At 43.5% G+C, this 16061-nt stretch overlaps 1 pseudogene; it reads right to left on the bottom strand.

Moving 5' to 3' along the window:
• Positions 1 to 6890: 6890 nt before the first annotated feature.
• On the bottom strand, positions 6891 to 14564 carry LOC149979656 (uncharacterized; annotated as a pseudogene).
• Positions 14565 to 16061: the final 1497 nt, after the last annotated feature.

Here is a 16061-nt window from a genome sequence, read left to right as displayed (position 1 = left end):
TAAATACAATCCACCTGTGTGTAATCAAGTCTCCGTATAAATGCATCTGCACTGTGATAGTCTCAGAGGTCCGTTAAAAGCGCAGAGAGCATCATGAAGAACAAGGAACACACCAGGCAGGTCCGAGATACTGTTGTGAAGAAGTTTAAAGCCGGATTTGGATACAAAAAGATTTCCCAAGCTTTAAACATCCCAAGGAGCACTGTGCAAGCGATAATATTGAAATGGAAGGAGTATCAGACCACTGCAAATCTACCAAGACCTGGCCGTCCCTCTAAACTTTCAGCTCATACAAGGAGAAGACTGATCAGAGATGCAGCCAAGAGGCCCATGATCACTCTGGATGAACTGCAGAGATCTACAGCTGAGGTGGGAGACTCTGTCCATAGGACAACAATCAGTCGTATATTGCACAAATCTGGCCTTTATGGAAGAGTGGCAAGAAGAAAGCCATTTCTTAAAGATATCCATAAAAAGTGTCGTTTAAAGTTTGCCACAAGCCACCTGGGAGACACACCAAACATGTGGAAGAAGGTGCTCTGGTCAGATGAAACCAAAATTGAACTTTTTGGCAACAATGCAAAACGTTATGTTTGGCGTAAAAGCAACACAGCTGAACACACCATCCCCACTGTCAAACATGGTGGTGGCAGCATCATGGTTTGGGCCTGCTTTTCTTCAGCAGGGACAGGGAAGATGGTTCAAATTGATGGGAAGATGGATGGAGCCAAATACAGGACCATTCTGGAAGAAAACCTGATGGAGTCTGCAAAAGACCTGAGACTGGGAGGGAGATTTGTCTTCCAACAAAACAATGATCCAAAACATAAAGCAAAATCTACAATGGAATGGTTCAAAAATAAACATATCCAGGTGTTAGAATGGCCAAGTCAAAGTCCAGACCTGAATCCAATCGAGAATCTGTGGAAAGAACTGAAAACTGCTGTTCACAAATGCTCTCCATCCAACCTCACTGAGCTCGAGCTGTTTTGCAAGGAGGAATGGGAAAAAATGTCAGTCTCTCGATGTGCAAAACTGATAGAGACATACCCCAAGCGACTTACAGCTGTAATCGCAGCAAAAGGTGGCGCTACAAAGTATTAACTTAAGGGGGCTGAATAATTTTGCACGCCCAATTTTTCAGTTTTTGATTTGTTAAAAAAGTTTGAAATATCCAATAAATGTCGTTCCACTTCATGATTGTGTCCCACTTGTTGTTGATTCTTCACAAAAAAATACAGTTTTATATCTTTATGTTTGAAGCCTGAAATGTGGCAAAAGGTTGCAAAGTTCAAGGGGGCCGAATACTTTCGCAAGGCACTGTAAGTATAGGACAAAACACAGATCACAACAAGAGAGACAACATTACATAAAGAGAGACCTAAGACAACAACATAGCAAGGCAGCAACACAGAACACAACATGGTAGCAATACAACATAACAACAACATGGTAGCAACACAACATGGTAGCAGCACAAAATATGGTACAAACATTATTGAGCACAGTCAACAGCACAAAGGTCAAGAAGGTAGAGACAACAATACATCACACAAAGCAGCCACAACTGTCAGTAAGAGTGTCCATGATTGAGTCTTTGAATGAAGATATTGAGATAAAACTGTCCAGTTTGAGTGTTTGTTGCAGCTCGTTCCAGTCTCTAACTGCAGCGAACTGAAAAGAGGAGTGACCCAGGGATATGTGTGCTTTGGGGACCTTTAACAGAATGTGACTGGCAGAACGGGTGTTGTATGTGGAGAATGAGGGCTGCAGTAGATATCTCAGATGGGGGGGGGGGGGTGAGGCCTAAGAGGGTTTTATAAATAAGCATCAACCAGTGGGTCTTGCGACGGGTATATAGCGATGACAAGTTTACAGAGGAGAATAGAGTGCAGGGATGTGTCCTATAAGTAGCATTGGTGGCAAACCTGGTGGCCTAATGGTAAAGAACATCTAGCCGCTCGAGAGCACCCTTACCTGCCGATCTATAAATTATGTCTCTGTAATCTAGCATGGGTAGGATGGTCATCTGAATCAGGGTTAGTTTGGCAGCTGGGGTGAAAGTGGAGCGATTACGATAGAGGAAGCCAAGTCTAGATTTAACTATAGCCTGCAGCTTTGATATGTGCTGTATTTTGTATAAGCTGACTACCTCAAGCTCTAAACCCTCAGTGGTAGTAATAACACGTGGGAAGAGGGGCATTCTTCTTAACAAACCAGATGACCTTTGTTTTGGAGCTGTTCAGATCAAGATTAAGGGTAGAGAAAGCTTGTTTGACACTAAGGAAGCTTTTTTTGTAGAGCATTTAACACAAAATCCGTGGAGGGGCAAATGAGTATAAGACTATAATTTGCGTATAAATGGATGAAAGAGCTTCCTACTGCCTGAGCTATGTTGTTGATGTAAATTGAGAAGAGCGTGTGGCCTATGATTGAGCCTTGGGGTACTCCTTTGGTGAGAGGCAGTGGCTGAGACAGCAGCTTTTCTGACTTTATACACTGCACTCTTTGAGAGAGGTAGTTAGCAAGCCAGGCCAAAGACCCCTCAGAGACACCAATACTCCTTAGCCGGCTTACAAGAATGGAATGGTCTAATGTATCAAAAGCTTTGGTCAAGGCAATAAAAAAAAGCAGCACAATGTTGCTTAGAATCAAGGGCAATGGTGACATCATTAAGGACCTTTAAGGTTGAAGTGACACATCCATAACCTCAGCGGAAACCAGATTGCATACCCGAGAGAATACTATAGACATCAAGAAAGCCAGTTAGTTGATTATTGACAAGTTTTTCCAACACTTTTGATAAACAGGACAAAATATAAATAGGCCTATAACAGTTAGGATCATCTTGATCTCCCCCTTTAAATAAAATACGAACTGTGGCTGCCTTCCAAGCAATGGGAACCTCCCCAGAAAGGAGAGACAGGTTAAACAAGTTGGTGATAGGCTTGGTGATGATAGGGGCAGCAATCTTAAAGAAGAAAGGGTCTAAACCATCTGACCCAGATGTTTTTTGGGGGTCAAGTTTAAGGAGCTCCTTTAGCACCTCGGACTCAGTAACTGCCTGCAGGGAGAAACTTTGTAGCGGGGCAAGGGAAAAGAATCGGGGATAGTCACATTAGAAAGGGTGGGAGATGAGGAGATGGTGGACAGGCAAGGAGGCATGGCTGAGTCAAACAGGAATCCTGACTTAATAAAGTGGTGATTAAAGAGCTCAGCCATGTGCTTCTTGTCAGTAACAACCACATCAACATTAAGGGACGTGGGCAGCTATAAGGAGGAGTGTTTATTATCCAGGTCTTTAACCATTTTCCAGAACTTCTTGGGGTTAGACCCACAGAGAGAGACCTGCTCCTTAAAGTAACTAACTTTGGCCTTCTGGATAGCCTGAGTGCACTTCTTTCTCATTTACCTGAACGATAGCCAGTCAGCCTCAGTATGCGTGTGCCGAGCCTTTCGCCAAATGCATTTCTTGAGGTGGAGTAACTCTGGAAGATCACAGTCAAAACAGGGACTGAACCTGTTTTTAATTCTCATTTTCTTTATGGGGGCGTGTTTGTTAACAATACCACTGAAAATATAAAAAAATAAGGTCCAAGCTGATTCTATACCATTTTACAGAGGCCAGGTCATGAAGGAAGGCTTGATCATTACATTTTTTTAGCAAGCGTCTATGACAAATCAGGACAGGTCGTTTCACTGAGCAGCCATTACGAACACAGGCTGTAAAACAGTGATCACTAAGGTCATTGCAGAAAACACCAGACTGATACCTATCAGGATTATTTATGAGGATAACATCAAGAAGAGTAGCCTTTTCTGGGTGTTTGGAGTCATACCTTGTGGGATTGGTAATAATCTGAGAAAGATCTAGGGAGTCCCATTGTTTTAGGACTTGGTCAGGTGGTTTAAGCATGTCCCCGTTTAGGTCACCTAGCAGGACAAATTCAGACTTGATGTAAGGGGCCAGGAGAGAGCTTAGGGCAGGTATGGTACAGCTGATGGAGGATGATAGCATCCAGCAACAGTCAACAAAGAGCTATTTGAAAGTTTAATGCTTAAAACCTGCAAATCAAATTGTTTGGGGACAGACTTGGTGGTGTTACGGCTTTGTACAGGAGGTGAAGTCAGGTGCAGGAGAGCAGAGTAGATTTAACAGGTACACTTTTATTCCGGTCAAGAAATAGGCACAAAATGACATCAAAGTGCCCAAAAGAAAACACGGAACATGTACAAAAGTATAGCGCGTGAACATCTCACATAACATTAAACAATTACACACAAAGACATGGAGGGGAACAGAGGGATAAATACAAGCAGTGTGATTAGATAATGAGAAGCAGGTGTGTATGGAAACAAGACAAAACAAATAGAAATATGAAAATGGAGCAGCGATGGCTAGAAAGCCGGTGACATTGATCGCCGAACAAGGAGAGGAGCTGACTTCGGTGGAAGTCGTGACAGGTGGAGACAACCGAGCACTGAAGGTGATCATTGGTAAAGATTGCCACTCCCCCATCTTTGGAAGATCTGTCTTGCCGAAAAATGTTATAAAAGGTTATAACCATAAAGGTTAACATTAGCATTCAAAACACTCTTTCTTAACCACGTCTCAGTAATGACAAACACATCTGGATTGAAGCTGTGAACCCACACTATCAATGTATCCATTTTAAGTAATAAGCTTCTAGTGTTAAAGTGAAGAAAACCCAGGCTTTTACGAGAGCAGAAATCAGTGAAGCCGATATCAGAGCACAAGTTAGAATTGGGGCTAGCAACTGTAGATGGGCCAGGGTGTACATGCACATTTCCAGATATCATCAATCAAGGCACAACATAGTACAGGGAGAGCTCTGATTTATGAATGTGCATCAGATGGCAACAAGATCATATCTTACAGCAATTTCATCAGGCAACATGAATACAAAGCCGGCGAGAGGTGGTTAGAATAGGATGGAAGGCCAAAAGTCTGTGTAACCAATAATGGGATTACAGCCTTGAGTCTTCTTGGGTATGACGCTACAAACTTGGCATACCTGTATTTGGGGAGTTTCTCCCATTCTTTTCTGCAGATCCTCTCAAGCTCTTTCAAGTTGGATGGGGAGTGTTGCTGCACAGCTATATTTAGGTCTCTCCAGAGATGTTCGATCGGGTTCAAGTGGCTGGGCCACTCAAGGACATTCAGAGACTTGTCCCGAAGCCATACCTGCTTTGTCTTGGCTGTGTGCTTAGGGTTGTTGTCCTGTTGTAGGTGAACTTTGGCCCCAGTCTGAGATCCTGAGAGCTCTGGAACAGGTTCATCTTTCCCTTGATCCTGACTAGTCTCCAAGTCTCTGCCACAGGAAAACATCCCCAAAGCATGATGCTGCCACCACGATTCACCATAGGGATGATGCCAGGTTTCCTCCAGATGTGACACTTGGCATTCAGGCCAAATAATTCAATCTTGGTTTCATCAGACCAGAGAATCTTGTTTCTCATGGTCCGAGAGTCCTTTAGGTGCCTTTTGGCAAACTCCAAGCGGGCTGTTATGAGAAGCGGCCTTTTACTGAGGAGTGGCTTCCGTCTGGCTAATCTTCCATAAATGTCTGATTGGTGGAGTGCTGCAGAGATGGTTGTCCTTCTGGAAGCTTCTCCGGAGCTCTGTCAGAGTTACCATCGTGTTCTTGGTCACCTCAATTACCAAGGCTCTTCTCCCCCTGATTGCTCAGTTTGGCCGGGAGGCAAACTCTAGGAAGAGTCTTGGTGGTTCCAAACTTCTTCCATTTAAGAATGATGGAGGCCACTGTGTTCTTGGGGACCTTCAATGCTGCAGACATTTTTTGGTACCCTTCTCTGGATCTGTGCCTTGACACAATCCTCTCTAAGAGCTCTATGGACAATTCCTTCGATCTTATGGCTTGTATTTTGCTCTGCCATATGCTGTCAACTGTGGGAACTTATATAGACAGGTGTGTGCCTTTCCAAATCATGTCCAATCAATTGAATTTACCACAGGTGGACTCCAATCAGGTGGTGGAAACATCTCAAGGATGATCAATGGAAACAGGATGCACCTGAGCTCAATTTCGAGTCTCATAGCAAAGGGTCTGAATACTTGTTTAAATAATGTATTTCTGTTTGAAAAAAATTATACATTTGCAAACATTTCTAAAAACCTGTTTTCACTTTGTCATTATGGGATACTGAGTGTAGATTGAGGATTTTTTTTAAATTTAATCCATTTTAGAATAAGGCTGTAACGCAACAAATGTGGATAAAGTGAAGGGGTCTGAATACTTTCCAAATGCACTGTAAATACTGCTTTTCTTTTCCTTTCTTCTTTTCGTAGACATGCGATGTGTTGGCAAAATGTTCTGCTGCATGTGCTGTAAAATGAAAGAGAATATACAAATGTCAGTAAACCAGAATACACATATTATTTTTAAATATAAAAGATGTAATGATTTCATGATTGTATTTTACTTGCAAGACACTTGGAAGGCACATTCACACTCTACTTGTATGGCATAATGTTTTACACATTTTCACTGTGCATATTGTAACGGCAGAGCTCCTCTTTGTCTGAAGAGAAGTAAGAATCGGACCAAGATGCAGCGTGGTAAGTGTCCATAACTTTAATCAAAGAAAGCACTGAAATACAAAAATAACAAAAGAAACGTGACAAAACGAAACCGAAACAGTACCGTGTGGCGACAAACACTGACATAGAAACAAACGCCCACAAACCAACAGTGAAACCCAGGCTACCTAAGTATGATTCTCAATCAGAGACAATAACGACACCTGCCTCTGATTGAGAACCATACTAGGCCGAAACAGAAACCAAACATAGACTGCCCACCCCAACTCAACCCAACAGGTGCGGACTCCGGCCGCAAAACCTGAACCTATAGGGGAGGGTCTGTTTGGGCGTCTGTCCGCGGTGGCGGCTCTGGCGAGGGACGTGGACCCCACTTCATCACAGTTTTTCTCCGCCTCCTCAACCGCCCCCGTGGCCTCTTATGAGCGGCGACCCTCGCCGCTGACCTCCGACTGGGGATCCTAGCCATGGGTCCCAAATGGACGGGAGATTCCGGCAGCGCCGGACAGATGGGAGACTCCGGCAGCGCCGGACAGGCGGAAGAAAACTGGCTGACGGCTCTGGTGGCTCCTGGCTAACTGACGGCTCTGGCGGCTCCTGGCTGACTGGCGGCTCTGGCGACTCCTGGCTGGCGGCTCTGGCGGCTCCTGGCTGGCGGCTCTGGTGGCTCCTGGCTGGCTGACGGCTCTGGCGGCTCCTGGCTGGCTGACGGCTCTGGCGGCTCCTGGCTGGCTGACGGCTCTGGCGGCTCCTGGATGGCTGACGGCTCTGGCGGCTCCTGGCTGGCTGACGGCTCTGGCGGCTCCTGGCTGACTGGCGGCTCAGGACAGACTGGCGACTCAGGACAGACTGGCGGCTCTGGCGGCTCAGGACAGACTGGCGGCTCTGGCGGCTCAGGACAGACTGGCGGCTCTGGCGGCTCAGGACAGACGGGAGACTCTGGCGGCTCAGGACAGACGGGAGACTCTGGCGGCTCAGGACAGACGGGAGACTCTGGCGGCTCAGGACAGACGGGAGACTCTGGCAGCTCAGGAAAGACGGGAGACTCTGGCAGCTCAGGACAGACGGGAGACTCTGGCAGCGCTGGAGAGGAGGAAGGCTCTAGCAGCGCTGGACAGGCGGGAACACCTGTAGGCAGAAGACGGAGAGACAGCCTGGTGCGGGGGGCTGGTGCGGGGGGCTGGTGCGTGGAGGTGGCACTGGGTAGACTGGACCGTGCAGGCGCACTGGAGCTCTTGAGCACCGAGCCTGCCCAACCTTACCTGGTTGAATACTCCCGTGTGGCGAGGTGGAATAGCCCGCACTGGGCTGTGCTGGCGAACCGGGGACACCATGCATAAGGCTGGTGCCATGTACGCCGGCCCAAGGAGATGCACTGGAGGCCAGATGCTTAGAGCCGGCTTCATGGCACCTGGCTCGATGCCCACTCTAGCCCGGCCGATACGAGGAGCTGGAATGTACCGCACCGGGGTATGCACACGTACTGGGGAAACTGTGCGCTCCACCGCATAACACGGTGCCTGCCCGGTCCCTCTCTCTCTCCTGTAAGTACGGGAAGTTGGCGCAGGTCTCCTACCTGGTTTCGCCACACTCCCCGTGTGCACCCCCCATAAACATTTTAGGGCTGCCTCTCGGGCTTCCAGCCGCGCTGCCGTGCTGCCTCCTCATACCAGCGCCTCTCTGCCTTCGCTGCCTCCAGCTCTGCCTTGGGATGGCGATATTCCCCTGGCTGAGTCCAGGGTCCTTTGCCGTTCAGATTCTTCTCCCATGTCCAGGAGTCCTGTGTACTTTGCCGCTGCTGCTGCTGTCCTTTACCACGCTGCTTGGTCCTTGGTTGGTGGGTGATTCTGTAACGGCAGATCTCCTCTTCGTCTGAAGAGGAGTAAGGATCGGACCAAGATGCAGCGTGGTAAGTGTCCATAACTTTAATCAAAGAAAGCACTGAACACTGAAATACAAAAATAACAAAAGAAACGTGGAGAAACTAAACCGAAACAGTACCGTGTGGCGACAAACACTGACACGGAAACAAACACCCACAAACCAACAGTGAAACCCAGGCTACCTAAGTATGATTCTCAATCAGAGACAACTAACGACACCTGCCTCTGATTGAGAACCATACTAGGACGAAACAGAAACCAAACATAGAAAAACAAACATAGACTGCCCACCACAACTCACGCCCTGACCATACTAAATAAAGACAAAACAAAGGAAATAAAGGTCAGAACGTGACACATATTCCGCTCAATCACAATACAAATAAGGCCTTGAAAGCCAATACAAACCTTTGTCAAATTCTGAAAAAAATTATATGTATGATTTTATATCCCATTAATATTAGTATTCATAGAGAGGTCCCCATCAACAACCCAGCTCTGCTTTTATCCTGTAAACAAGGGTCTCAGGGGAAATCTAAGGCTACAGCTATGGTGTAGCTCTCTACATACAGCATGCAAATTCCTCTTTGTCTCGCTATGAGAAAGAGAAAGGGCACCTCATCTGTCATTGAATACCTTTAGAACAGTAAACATGTATTCCATATGACCATTACCCCAGAATACTGGGCTGCTGCTCGTCATTTCTGATCATGAGTAATAGTCCTCTGGGTTAGATGTCACATCGAATGCCAGGTGCGAGAGACCTGATATTTATGTGAACAACCATCTTAATGGTAGCTCTCCTCTTAATGGTAGCTCTCATAGTATGAAAACAAACCATTTTACCCTACCTTCATAGTGAGCTGTGAAATAGACCAAGAATTCAACCCGATTTGTGACTGCACATTTCAAAAGCCCCATTGTCAGGGAGCCATTGTTAATGTCTGTTCTTAATCCATTTTTGGAATTGTTAAACATGGATTGATAATCATGTAAGATCCAGTTAAGGTAAAGGTCCTGGGTGGGAACCTCCAGAACCATAGTAACAAAACCATTTCAGTAACTCTACCACCTCATACAGCTGTAGGATCTTAATTTGATCACCCTGATGCAGGAGAACTTTCCTGCAAAGCAAGACATGTTTTTAACTTTTAGTGTATTTCAACTTTTACATTTCAGACTTGATTTACCCTTACGAAAAATGTATCAACCCCTACAAAAACTTATATGAATTATAATCCACATAATAATTCACATTTGCTGTAGGATTATTTTCCTGCTGTAGCAAACTGACTTAAATTAAGATCCTACATCTGTATGAAAGGTGTACATGATTTGCATAAAAGCATCAAAGCAATCTCTCTCCTTGGAGAAGGTACTGTCAACATCACATCAATATTATTCACAGGAATCCCTACCTAACAAACAAGGCACTGTTAAATACATTTGGCCTAAATTAATTATTCCACACATAAGATGTCTTCTACTGACAGTTGCTGGAACAGAGAGACAGTGTCATGTGTCATTGTAATGCTGGCCCAAAACAACATATTCTCTTTGTACTCTGAACACCATATCCTTTGCCCTTTGGCCTCTCTTAGATGTGTTCTGGAATCCATTCGTAACATAATATTCTATAAAACATTTATTCATAGACCACTTTCATCTCTTACTCCATTGTCTATCCCTATAACCAGTTCAGTAGTTATGGTATTCTGTCTGAGGGGGAAGGGGTCGGATGGAGAATAACAGTCACTATTGATGCCTCTTTTCCCATAAGTCACTCTGTTCCCCTGTGTTAAATGGTAGCAGAGAGAGAGAGAGAGAGAGAGAGAGAGCGAGCGAGAGAGAGAGAGACAGAGAGAGAAAGAAAGAAAGATAGTATATTAAGTGGAATATGGTGGTAGTGAAAATGCTTGAAGGTCTACAGCGATGTTTTAATTTAATATGTGCTGTTTCCCTATTAAAAATAATCAACAAACACACAATGTGCGTGTGGGACTCCCGACTATCCGTGTCGTCAGACCAACAGGGATTATTTACAATGGGGATCTAAGAGGTGCAATCGTCTAATGGATTCCAGGAGGCCATGGATTTGATAAGGCTGTAATGTCCCGTCCATAACCCCCTTCTCTTCCCACGTACACTCATCCAACACAAATAGACATCCGCGGACATCAGGAAAATTAAGTTACTTGTCACAATACATTTCATACAACATAATAAACTTAATTCCAGTACAGGAAATACAGTAAGCACAGGCAAATCAAGAGATTACAGAGACCATTAAGAACTAATCTTTTCACATGAGAAAAATTACCCATCCATAAGCAAATAATAATTTGTTTGACATTTGGAATACCAGGTTATGGATATCCCACAATGAAATCACATTGAAGCAGTCCAGAATTGTGCAATTTTGGGACAACTCTGATGAGCCACTTATGTAAATTGGTGTCCTGAATTAATGAACCCTTCCTTTGTCATCCTCCATGATGATGTTGCTGGAACTGATCGTTGCTCTTTTCAATCCCAGATGATTATCAATCAAATTCAATCAATAAAACTTTTTTTAAATCAGAAATTGTCACAAAATGCTTTACATAATCATATGTTGTGTTTATTGATTAGCTGTATTGTCATTTGTCTGTTGGCGTGTTTCCCTCTGTGCCAATCAGGCCAATTGGGGCCAATCAGGCCAATCACCTCAAGGCTAATATACAGTGCCTTGCGAAAGTATTCGGCCCCCTTGAACTTTGCGACCTTTTGCCACATTTCAGGCTTCAAACATAAAGATATAAAACTGTATTTTTTTGTGAAGAATCAACAACAAGTGGGACACAATCATGAAGTGGAACAACATTTATTGGATATTTCAAACTTTTTTAACAAATCAAAAACTGAAAAATTGGGCGTGCAAAATTATTCAGCCCCCTTAAGTTAATACTTTGTAGCGCCACCTTTTGCTGCGATTACAGCTGTAAGTTGCTTGGGGTATGTCTCTATCAGTTTTGCACATCGAGAGACTGACATTTTTTCCCATTCCTCCTTGCAAAACAGCTCGAGCTCAGTGAGGTTGGATGGAGAGCATTTGTGAACAGCAGTTTTCAATTCTTTCCACAGATACTCGATTGGATTCAGGTCTGGACTTTGACTTGGCCATTCTAACACCTGTATATGTTTATTTTTGAACCATTCCATTGTAGATTTTGCTTTATGTTTTGGATCATTGTCTTGTTGGAAGACAAATCTCCCTCCCAGTCTCAGGTCTTTTGCAGACTCCATCAGGTTTTCTTCCAGAATGGTCCTGTATTTGGCTCCATCCATCTTCCCATCAATTTTAACCATCTTCCCTGTCCCTGCTGAAGAAAAGCAGGCCCAAACCATGATGCTGCCACCACCATGTTTGACAGTGGGGATGGTGTGTTCAGCTGTGTTGCTTTTACGCCAAACATAACGTTTTGCATTGTTGCCAAAAAGTTCAATTTTGGTTTCATCTGACCAGAGCACCTTCTTCCACATGTTTGGTGTGTCTCCCAGGTGGCTTGTGGCAAACTTTAAACGACACTTTTTATGGATATCTTTAAGAAATGGCTTTCTTCTTGCCACTCTTCCATAAAGGCCAGATTTGTGCAATATACGACTGATTGTTGTCCTATGGACAGAGTCTCCCACCTCAGCTGTAGATCTCTGCAGTTCATCCAGAGTGATCATGGGCCTCTTGGCTGCCTCTCTGATCAGTCTTCTCCTTGTATGAGCTGAAAGTTTAGAGGGACGGCCAGGTCTTGGTAGATTTGCAGTGGTCTGATACTCCTTCCATTTCAATATTATCACTTGCACAGTGCTCTTTGGGATGTTTAAAGCTTGGGAAATCTTTTTGTATCCAAATCCGGCTTTAAACTTCTTCACAACAGTATCTCGGACTTGCCTGGTGTATTCCTTGTTCTTCATGATGCTCTCTGCGCTTTTAACGGACCTCTGAGACTATGACAGTGCAGGTGCATTTATACGGAGACTTGATTACACACAGGTGGATTGTATTCCTCCTCATTAGTCATTTAGGTCAACATTGGATCATTCAGAGATCCTCACTGAACTTCTGGAGAGAGTTTGCTGCACTGAAAGTAAAGGGGCTGAATAATTTTGCACGCCCAATTTTTCAGTTTTTGATTTGTTAAAAAAGTTAGAAATATCCAATAAATGTCGTTCCACTTCATGATTGTGTCCCACTTGTTGTTGATTCTTCACAAAAAAATACAGTTTTATATCTTTATGTTTGAAGCCTGAAATGTGGCAAAAGGTCGCAAAGTTCAAGGGGGCCGAATACTTTCGCAAGGCACTGTAGATCCTAATAAATACTAAAATACTAAATAAATACTAAGTGTCCCTCACTGGGACCTGCTGTGTAGTAGCTAACATCCAGTCAGGTCTAACAGGATGTGGATGTATGATGATGTCTTTGGTTTTGTCCCAAATGGCATCCTATTCTCTATATAGAGAACAGGGTGCCATTTTGCATGTACACTATGAGTCTGAATGGGTCAGAGGAATGAAGAGGATAGTCTTTAGAGGAGGAAACTATATTTCACCATATTAAGCCGTCAGCATCACTTAGGGAGTATGTTGTAACCTTGTGTAGAATACTGAGATGGGTTGCATTCGTTCATCAGATATCTCATTTCCCCTAGTTCCTTCCTCTCCCAGAATAGCACGCATTGATTCAAAACAAGCAGAATATCGGCTGTGGAAAAAAACTCAATCACCCGGTTGTCAGCTTCGGTGTTATTTGACCTCTGGGAATGGCATTGCACTGACAACACTGTTGTGCAACCATCAAGAAAATAATAGATTACCTCTATGAAATGCTTTCAATCAAAATAATAGATTACCTCTATGAAATGCTTTCAATCAAAATAATAGATTACCTCTATGAAATGCTTTCAATCAAAATAATAGATTACCTCTATGAAATGCTTTCAATCAAAATAATAGATTACCTCTATGAAATGCTTTCAATCAAAATAATAGATTACCTCTATGAAATGCTTTCAATCAAAATAATAGATTACCTCTATGAAATGCTTTCAATCAAAATAATAGATTACCTCTATGAAATGCTTTCAATCAAAATAATAGATTACCTCTATGAAATGCTTTCAATCAAAATAATAGATTACCTCTATGAAATGCTTTCAATCCTCCTCGATTACTTTTGGTGTCAGAATTACTACTTGCCTATACTAATGACTTCAAAACATAAAAAGTGCATATTTTCCTAAGCAAACTAGTTTCATGAGAGTGTGTACAGTGTGTTCACATATGAATCATTTTGTTGACATAATGCCACCGCCAGTTTAAACCCTTTCTTCCACCCTCTAGTTCATGAATGTGAGTGGTCAGTTGCTCATGCATAACAATGTCAGACACTTGATGCACCCTATTTTCTTCATAGTGCACTGCTCTGGTCAAAAGCAGTGCACTGTAAAGGGAATGTGGTGCCATTAGGAAAGCATCCACTGTTGAATATTAAGCATCATTAGTGAACCCGGCATCTGAATCCTAACAAGGCAAGGGGCTAAAAATAAAAGCCCATTTTCCTCTGGTGGCTCCAGGCTATGAGGAGCTGCCACGGAGCTGTTATAGTTTATCATCACTCTCACCTTGACACTGCTCCCTGCAGGGGTACAGAGAGGGGTCGGACTGAGAGAACACAATGAACCAACACACACATGTATCACACTCACAATGTTGTCTAAGGAGCACAGAGTCAGTCCTTAGATTACTGTAAAACAGAACTATACACCACTGTACACCACTAATGGCAGTAAACAGATATCAATAAACTAGAAACAGAGCTAGAGAGAAAGAGAGACACACTGCTGTTAGTCTTGTGACAGGAGTTGAGGTTTAAAGTGAACTGATGTTTTGATGAGGACAATGCCAACTCCTGTGTATCCTGATAAAATTGTCTTTATAGTGAATCAAAGCTTGGAGAGTCAAGGGGATAGTTGATTTAGAAATTATCCTCAGGCACTTAAGAACACAACACATAGCTGAGCGGACCGCAACTGTGTCCTGATGGATGCCATCCCAGTCATCCACGCTTGTAAGATACATTTTGGGGGTTTCACTTCCCATTTGTGTTCCTCTCTTTCTCCATACATGTAGGTTGATAATAATACAGTGCCTTGCGAAAGTATTCAGCCCCCTTGAACTTTGCGACCTTTTGCCACATTTCAGGCTTCAAACAAAGATATAAAACTGTATTTTTTTGTGAAGAATCAACAACAAGTGGGACACAATCATAAAGTGGAACGACATTTATTGGATATTTCAAACTTTTTTAACAAATCAAAAACTGAAAAATTGGGCGTGCAAAATTATTCAGCCCCTTTACTTTCAGTGCAGCAAACTCTCTCCAGAAGTTCAGTGAGGATCTCTGAATGATCCAATGTTGACCTAAATGACTAATGATGATAAATACAATCCACCTGTGTGTAATCAAGTCTCAGTATAAATGCACCTGCACTGTGATAGTCAGAGGTCCGTTAAAAGCGCAGAGAGCATCATGAAGAACAAGGAACACACCAGGCAGGTCCGAGATACTGTTGTAAAGAAGTTTAAAGCCGGATTTGGATACAAAAAGATTTCCCAAGATTTAAACATCCCAAGGAGCACTGTGCAAGGGATAATATTGAAATGGAAGGAGTATCAGACCACTGCAAATCTACCAAGACCTGGCCGTCCTTCTAAACTTTCAGCTCATACAAGGAGAAGACTGATCAGAGATGCAGCCAAGAGGCCCATGATCACTCTGGATGAACTGCAGAGATCTACAGCTGAGGTGGGAGACTCTGTCCATAGGACAACAATCAGTCGTATATTGCACAAATCTGGCCTTTATGGAAGAGTGGCAAGAAGAAAGCCATTTCTTAAAGATATCCATAAAACGTGTTGTTTAAAGTTTGCCACAAGCCACCTGGGAGACACACCAAACATGTGGAAGAAGGTGCTCTGGTCAGATGAAACCAAAATTGAACTTTTTGGCAACAATGCAAAACGTTATGTTTGGCGTAAAAGCAACACAGCTCATCACCCTGAACACACCATCCCCACTGTCAAACATGGTGGTGGCAGCATCATGGTTTGGGCCTGCTTTTCTTCAGCAGGGACAGGGAAGATGGTTAAAATTGATGGGAAGATGGATGGAGCCAAATACAGGACCATTCTGGAAGAAAACCTGATGGAGTCTGCAAAAGACCTGAGACTGGGACGGAGATTTGTCTTCCAACAAGACAATGATCCAAAACATAAAGCAAAATCTACAATGGAATGGTTTAAAAATAAACATATCCAGGTGTTAGAATGGCCAAGTCAAAGTCCAGACCTGAATCCAATCGAGAATCTGTGGAAAGAACTGAAAACTGCTGTTCACAAATGCTCTCCATCCAACCTCACTGAGCTCGAGCTGTTTTGCAAGGAGGAATGGGAAAAAATGTCAGTCTCTCGATGTGCAAAACTGATAGAGACATACCCCAAGCGACTGACAGCTGTAATCGCAGCAAAAGGTGGCGCTACAAAGTATTAACTTAAGG

The sequence above is a fragment of the Oncorhynchus mykiss genome, chromosome 11 (genome assembly GCF_057628025.1).
Source record: "Oncorhynchus mykiss isolate SJ-2025 chromosome 11, ASM5762802v1, whole genome shotgun sequence".
NCBI lineage: Eukaryota > Metazoa > Chordata > Actinopteri > Salmoniformes > Salmonidae > Oncorhynchus > Oncorhynchus mykiss.
This window is presented reverse-complemented; position numbering and strand designations above follow the sequence as displayed.